The sequence below is a fragment of the Podarcis tiliguerta genome (assembly GCF_965153285.1).
Source record: "Podarcis tiliguerta genome assembly, chromosome: 1".
Classification (NCBI taxonomy): Eukaryota; Metazoa; Chordata; class Lepidosauria; order Squamata; family Lacertidae; genus Podarcis; species Podarcis tiliguerta.
In genome coordinates, this window is record NC_139534.1 from 89,488,431 (window position 1) to 89,496,697 (window position 8,267).

The following is an 8,267-nucleotide window of genomic DNA, read 5'->3' on the forward strand; positions in this document are numbered from 1 at the left end:
GTGACCTTGGGCCAGTTACTGCCTCTCAGCCTAGCCTTCCTCACAGGGTTCTTGTGCAGATAAAATGGAAATGGGAAGAACTATGTATGCCACCTTGAACTGCTTGGACATAAAAGGTGGGACATTTAAATCAATAAATAATAATTAAATAAGAGGCAGAAGTGAGTGGCAGGCCGGATGGAGGCCGAAATGCCTTCAGGATTCCACACAACTTCAGACTTTTCCTGGTCTGGAGCCAGCCACTGGTTTCCTCATTCCAGCTTTAGGGGAAGAGAGAGACCTCTCAGCAGTAATCTTCTTTTACCATTTCCATAATTGCATGAAATCAACTGGTTTATAACCATATGTGATCGAGGCCTTGGTTGTCACATAAATTTGCAGTGCATTATTAAGGCCATTATGGGGGGCGGTCTTTATATCATGCCTTCTTGCATCCCCGTGTGATAAATAATAATGCCTGAATGGCCAGAATCCATTTCAGTTTTCAGAGTTTCCCCTTGACATGGTGAAGACACACAAGAGTGCCTTCAAGTATAATATTGACTACACAAACCTGATACAGTGAAACACACACATAGCAACTCCTCCCACCCTTAAAAAAGGGGGGGGGGGAGTCGCAGGTGATGTTTGGTGAAATTGCTACAGCCGTTGGACAGCTTTTTCACCATACATATGCTTGCGTTTGAAGAGACCAAAGACATACAGAGAAAGAGGCAAGCCATTGCCAAGACAGAGTAGAACAAAACATGATTGGAACGGGCCCCGAGTGAAGGCAATGTAGATGCACAAACAGAGACCGGCTCCCCTTGCCTATCCATTAAAAACAACAATAGTCAAGTTGCCCAGAGACTTCTAACTGCTATCAGATGGAATTGCCCTTTAAAAGTTTCTAAATGGCTACCTTCATAAAGTTCTTAGCTTGACTTCATTCACTTGCTCAGAAGGATGCCCAGCTGAACAAAGATCCAGGTCTTGACAAGCCTTCCAAAGAAAAGAAGTGAACTACAGGGAAGTTACTCGCTTTGAAGTGGAAGATGATTGCGTGACTTGATGCTTTTTCTATTAATATTTACCGTAGGTGGAAATGAAAGAACACCTGCAGATGTAATGATACCACTCACTTCACATTTGCTATTGGGCAGGCATAAATTTCTGTCAACCATTATATATGTGTGGGTGGCTGCTTGGCTGTGTGTGTGTGTGCGCGCGCGTGCATTCAAGCACACAGGTTTTCATTTTGTTTAAGCCACAACAAATGGAGAAGACTCAAATGAAAAATTAGTTTGATGAGAAAAGTAACAGGGTGCATCAAAGACAGAGCATGAGAGGAATAAGAACTTGATTGGCACTAAGGACGTGGCCCATGCAGAAAGGAATACCCAACCCTTTCCATGTATTTAAATCTGGCAATTGCAGGAGTGCTTGACTAGTCTTAAAACTAAGGTGCATGTGGGGTCAATTTTACCATGTGAATGTTTGTGCTCTGCTGTTCACACGAGTGCTTTCAGTTTTATGTCTCCAAAATAGTGGATAAACAGTGGACAGTGCTTTAATTTTTGGTGTGTGTGTTCATGCTGTGCATTGTTGTCCCCTCCCCGGCAGTGCTTCTCCAACTTCTGTGAGTTCCCAAAACCTGAGGTCAGTTGTGAGTACATGGGTATCTGTTTACCTGTGTGTGTGTACACCTTTTGAAATTAAAAAAGAATGTATGTGGAATCGTGCAACAACAAACTTCCACCAAAGCCAATGTAGACAAAATAGTCATTCTATATATATATATATATATATATATATATATATATATACACACACACACACATTTTTTAATCTACCAGATCAGTTCAAAAAAGCAGGTATAATAATAATAATAATAATAATAATAATAATAATAATAATAATTGTATGTTCTACCCAGCCACACCAGCAGCCCACCCAGAAGTGCCTTGCAAGGGCAAAGAATAGCCAGATAGGTGGGGGCCTGGGCACCTCTGATCCACAAGGGAGAGAAAAGGGGAGGTCCTGCTTTGTTCTGCAGATTGACTAATTGAAAACTGCTCACATTTCTGAAGGCTGTATAATCATCCCCCGCTGCCCCACACTCCATTCATGTGCTGCACTTGCCTTTTCGCATACAGGAAGCCATTTTTATTTTTTCAATACAGCTGTTTTGTGCTAGAGCAAGTCTAAAAAAGCAAAAAAAAGCTGTTTTAATTCATTTTTAATCCACAAATGCAGCATCCTTTCCACTGGGGTAGAGCAAAAAAGCTGTTTTAATTCATTTATTTTTAACCCACAAATGCGGCACCTTTTCCTCTGGGGTGATGGGAGCAAGGAGTGTGGCTGTAGACGGCACTCGCAAAACGCCACCACACACATCAATGAAGCCCCTGGCCAAACAAGGCATGTCAGTGCCTCCACAGCTGGGCAACGTGCAATTTTATATTGGATTCACTTCTCTGATTGGACTGTCTCTGCATCAGGAAGATCCAGATGGAACAAGGGGAAAGTGCAGGCTGGCCTTTGGGTCAGGGGGATGTTCATGTGGGTGACACTAAAAAAATGAGGCACAAGTAGCTTCAAATCCACATTAAACTCCCCTGTGGATGATGTAGGAATAGTCAAGCCTGGATTAGACAAGAGGCCAATGCAGCTAAGAAGGGAATTTGGAAGGTACACCAAGGGAAGACTTTGGTAATATGGTGCCTTGAGGGAGGACAACATTTGATTGCCCCACCCTAAATAGTTCTTTCTTACATGCCCTCATCCCTCTCGCCTTCCATCCTGCACACCTTTCTCAGCACCTCCTCAGCTGGGCACCCTGTGCAGGGGAACTGCCTGCCCCAGCCTCAATCCAGCACTGGGTGCCAGTGGCGTAGCGTGGGGGGTGCAGGGGGGACCGGCCGCACCGGGCGCAACAGCTGGGGGTTAGGGTTAGGGGGCGCAAATCCACGGGTTAGGGGGTGCAAATTACTTGCCTTGCCCCGGGTGCTGACAACCCACGCTACGCCACTGCTGGGTGCATCATCATCGTGTGGGCCTTGGAGAAATGAACAGTGGCGTAGCGTGGGTTGTCAGCACCCGGGGCAAGGCAAGTAATTTGCGCGCCCCCCCCCCCCCGCTGCACTGTCCCTCCCCCAGATAGTCCCTCGCTCTCTCTCTGCACTGCACCGCATGCCTGGCACCCACCCCTCCACAGTGGGCGGCGACCCGGCGGCTCGGATCAGATTCACACAGCCAGCACTGCAGTGAGAGAGAGTGAGTGAGCCAGGTAGGGGCAGAGAGCTGCGAGTGCGAGCGCCCCCCCCCCCAATGTTGCGCCCGGTGCGGCCGGCCCCCCCTGCACCCCCACGCTACGCCACTGTAAATGAAGATTGTTATGCATTACAATGTGATAGACTCTCTCTAATTTTTAAAACAATGGAAGCTTTCTTCATATGTTACTAGCCTGAAGGAACACAGACAACAGAGGGCTGTGGAGCTGCACATTTAGACTCGGCCCTGAGGTTGAGTGGCTCCTTCCAGCCCATCATATGCTGAGGGATAACCTCTGCAGCCAAAGAAGGAGGTGTATATAAGCAACCTTTCTAATAAATAATAATAATAATAATTTTCCCCAAGACAAAGTGTGAAAAAGTGATAATAAAAAAATAGATGAAAACCTCCATCAACTTTAATATTATGAAACAGGGAACAATAATAAAAAGTGGCGAAAGTGCAATGACGTCATTTCAATTTAGCCAGTCAGTAAAATTTAAACAGCCGTGAGAAAAACATAATACAAGCCTGACTTTAGTGATGGTTGGTGCACATTGGGACTGGTAGGGTGGAAAGCAAGGAGATCAACAGCCAGAGCCAATGACAGGCACAGCCAACTCATTCTGGTTTTGTTCACATCCTCTTCCCTGCTGAGATTTACAAGTGCAACACTGAGACTAAGAGGGAAACTGTCAGGCAGCTCCACCTCCTGGGCTGGTTGTAAGAAGGCAGGCCAGTAGGGGCTGACTTGAAGGCAGGCAGAGATTGATGGGGCAGTGTCTCATGGACACTGATGGACCAGCCTCAACTGCCTAACCTACTCTCTTCCTTAAAGCACTGCAAAACACAACTATTTTCAAGACTCATGTATCTCCTTAGGAAGAGAATTCTGTAACTGCCCGAAATCTTTTCTGCCTGGCAACCTAACCATCCCCTCTGTGGGTGTTCTTTATATCTGGGCAGGTTCATATGGGCGCAGACAATTCTTTGAGTAGCTTGGCCCCAAATTGTTCAGGGCTTGAAAAATGCCCCTTTATCACTCCCCTTAAGGAGTCTCAAAGCGGCTAACAATCTCCTTTCCCTTCCTCCCCCACAACAAACACTCTGTGAAGTGAGTTGGGCTGAAAAGTGTGACTGGCCCAAGGTCACCCAGCAGCTGCATGTGGAGGAGTGGAGACGCGAACCCGGTTCCCCAGATTACGAGTCCACAGCTCTTAACCACTACACCACACCGGCTGATGGAGGGCTTTGCAGCAGTAAAAGGGTCTTGCTTCTTCCATAGCCACAGCCTTGGATCCCAGCAGAAATCAAGCATGGGTCTCTCTTTGCCTTGCCATCCTCCCGCTCTCTCATCCAGCTCCTAGCTCAACTCTCTGGCCATTTGTATTTCTAACTAGCAGACAGTGAGGGAACTGTCTCTGGAACAGAGGCACTTCCTTTGTCCCCTAAGGATCCATACTTAGGGGGCGATTAACAGGCTGGCCTGGCTATTCCAAGAATTAGAAGGTGGGCCCAAGCATTATAAGGGTCTGGGCCTGCCCCCCCCCAAACTCATAACAATACAAGGGGCGGGGCAGTTTCCATGGATGAGTCAAGTTTCTCTCCTTTTCTGTTACTTGATAGAGATGATAATGTGTCCTTAGCAGTGGTATAACCTTGCTTCAGCCAACTTCAGACTTCTCTGTTAGCTATTTGCTGCTCTGAACAACTTCTTATTTATAAATCCATGCATTCTCAGCAACCCCTACTCAAATGTTGGCATTAAGCACGCAGTTTAAATGCATTGTAATTGCTGACAGAACTTTTAATGTTCGGCTTACCCAGAAGGAAACATATGGACAAATGTCTCTCCCGATTTTGCTTAGCAAAGGCAGCTGGGGATTTGAAGCTGGAGGTAGATGCTGATCACAAAGGGTTTTTCCCCCTCCTCCCCCATGCCACCTTTCAAGCAACAATGGCTCACAAGGGTAACTGATTTGTCAGCCATTTTCATTCCTTTCTAGATTTTGACAACCTGAGACAGACAGCTTGGAACGAACTTGGGGAGAGTCAGCTTCCTGGGCAAATTGTAGGAGTCAGCTTGTCAGCTTGTTCAGAGAACCTTGCAGAAATAATACAGAGCCATTTTGCAGCATTGCATTAATCAGTAAAAACTATTCCTGGGGTGTTTTGAAGTGTAACAACTGCTATAGGAAGAAGGCTAACTACTTCCTTAAAGTTTATCTTGCGAAAGGAAGAAAAAGAGCATTTTATTTGGTGCGTTTTCACAACACCATAGCTCTAGGAAAAGGGAACAAAATCAGGACTTTGTCTTTGTCTCTCTCGCCCAAACCTTTGAGCAAAGATGGGCTCCTGGGAAGAAGCTCCCTGGTGTATTTGGCTGCCTGGAGAGATGTCAGCATGGCTCAGTTTTTCCATGGGGTGATGATAAGAATAATACAATAAGAATCATAGTAAAACAGCAGAACTTTTTGTGACACAAATGGCACAAAGTAGGCTTTGTATCTTGGTAGCGCTCCTTTCAGGCGACGGAAAACAGAAGAGAGACATTTGAAAATCAAGGGGCCATTGCAGCCAATGCACACTTATATTACAGACATAGGAAATGCAAAGACCACACTGGAGTGTCACATGAAGCGAAACCCGCAGTCTCCGCTGCTGGCAGATACATTTCAGCATAATGTTGTGAGTTTGGGGTAGGGTCGGCTGGATGCCTGAGTCCCTTCTAATTCCTAGATCCAACATGGATTCAATTGCTGGACTAGCCAGGTAAGTTTCTTAGCAATGGCATCAATATGGGTCATTAAGGCAACAAAGAAAGTGGCTCTGTGCCAGAGAACCCCTGGAATCTCACACTACTCAGAGATTGGGGGGGCATGTAACAATTACAAGTGAAAACAATCACCCCCCGATTTTATTTTGTATTCAGATTCTTTGCCACTGTATTGTATTTCATTTAAGCTGTAAGCAGTTCTGGGTGCTCCATGAGTAGAAGAGATGGGGTAAAAGCAATCACAGAATAACACTGCAAATTCTCATATTTGCTCGTTTTATACCATTTGCGTAATTCATGTAAATTGTAAAATTACGATTTTCTCGGGAGAACGTTTATTCAATTTTGGGTCCCCCTACAAATTGGAAGTTTGGTTATAGCACCATCTAAGCCACAAACTCACGAGTGAGTTCCACTGCTTGACAGTTACTCTATTTCAGACTGCCAGTATAGTTCCTCCTTTTCTTCTAGCACACAACTGACAATCTCACTAAGTAGGGAAAGAACAAGTAGGCTTTTAACCGCAGATAGTATTTCTGTGCTAACATCAGCAGATATGATTTAGCTCTCAGAACGGGGAGATATTGCTATTTCTCAGGAGCCCCTGTCCCGGGAATGTAATTAGAAGACGTTCTTAATTGGACTGTGAAGATGAGTTCTGTATTTCTTTTTGCTTGTTCAGCTTAAAGACATTAACTTTAAGAAGGGATTGCAGACTTTAAAGAGGGAAAAGCAACTGTCAGCTCAATGTGCCTTGTCGGAATCTGAACAGCTATGATTTCACAAGGCTGAGGAATCCCTCTGTCCTCCATTTAGAAACATATCATGGGAAATATTCAAAAGAAGAAAGATTATTAATCTCCAGGGGTGGCTGTGCAGTGGATGAATATTAACAACATCATAAACTCTGCCTGGACTGCTTGACTACTCTGTATTCACAAAGGCTTTCGTTTCTGCAGTATCCAAAATGAAGACAACACATTAACTAGAGTTAAGATGAAACACTCAAGTGACATAGAAGCCACACCTGCAGGAACAAGAAACTTAAAGGGGTAAGGGCATCTGAGCCAATCCCTACAGTTGGAGTGGCTTTAGATCAGAGGTGGTTCATGTGTTGTCGCCCAGATGTTGGTGGGACTCCAGCTCTCATCAGCCGCAGGCATTATTGCAAATTTGTATTATGATGTTTTAAATGTTTGTTGTAAGCCACTTTGGGCACAGCTGATGGTGGAAAAGTGACATATAAGTAATCTTAATCAATCAATCAATCAATCAATCAATCAATCAAATAATCAGGAGTGATGATGGGAGAGGTAGCCCACAGAAAACTTTTGGACCCTTAACTGAAGCTGTCATATCACTGTCCTGTCAACACAGGTGGCAAGATTTACATGCTGTGCACATTTTTTTATATGTTCACACAACACAGACTAAATCAGAATGCCTCAGTCATTCTGGGAATCTTTTATCTCCATTCTCATTGAATTGCTGAGAAAGCTGCAATGATTTGCACAAAATCCTTTGAGCATGCTGGTAGCCACCTATTCCATGGCATTTGCTTTATTTTGTATACTTAGTCAGGGTAGTTAAGAGAAATGAAAGGGGAAAAGATCAGTCCAAATGTTCCACTGCATTCTTACAGAGAGAATGGAATCTTCATTAGACGTGGTAAATACAAAACAAAACCTAGGGAGTTTGGTGCAAAATGATGTGAGCTTGTGCATATAGCACAATTGAATTACTTGTCCCTGCTATTCTACCAGAGCTTTCCCCAAAGATGCTGCATTTGCTTCAGCAGATGTGTGAAATCCCAAAACGTATTACACAAACTGGCCAGAAAAACTAAAAACATAAAGGTCTTTGTTGCCACTTTGCAAACAGTACAAAACTCTGAAAATGGGCTCTTGGATCATTGCATATACAGAATTTTTCAATATGGCATCACCTACAAGCTCCACTGGGAATGGCTGCCCATGAGAGCTCCTGATCAGAATTCCCTTGGACAGGTGATCTCTGCCTCCAGCTGGGCTTGCTTTTGGCACTGCATTTAGCATCAAATGCAAGACCTGCCCCAGATTCTTATTTTTACAGTAAGGGCTGGAATGGGAGTGCGTGCTCAGTGTGCTCCCAATTCTTCCTTTGAAGCATAATCACCTGATGACAAATGACACCAGGTGATTGGCAGGTGGGTGCCTCTGCTCTTATGTCAAAACTGGCCGACAGAAGTTTGGATGTAGTC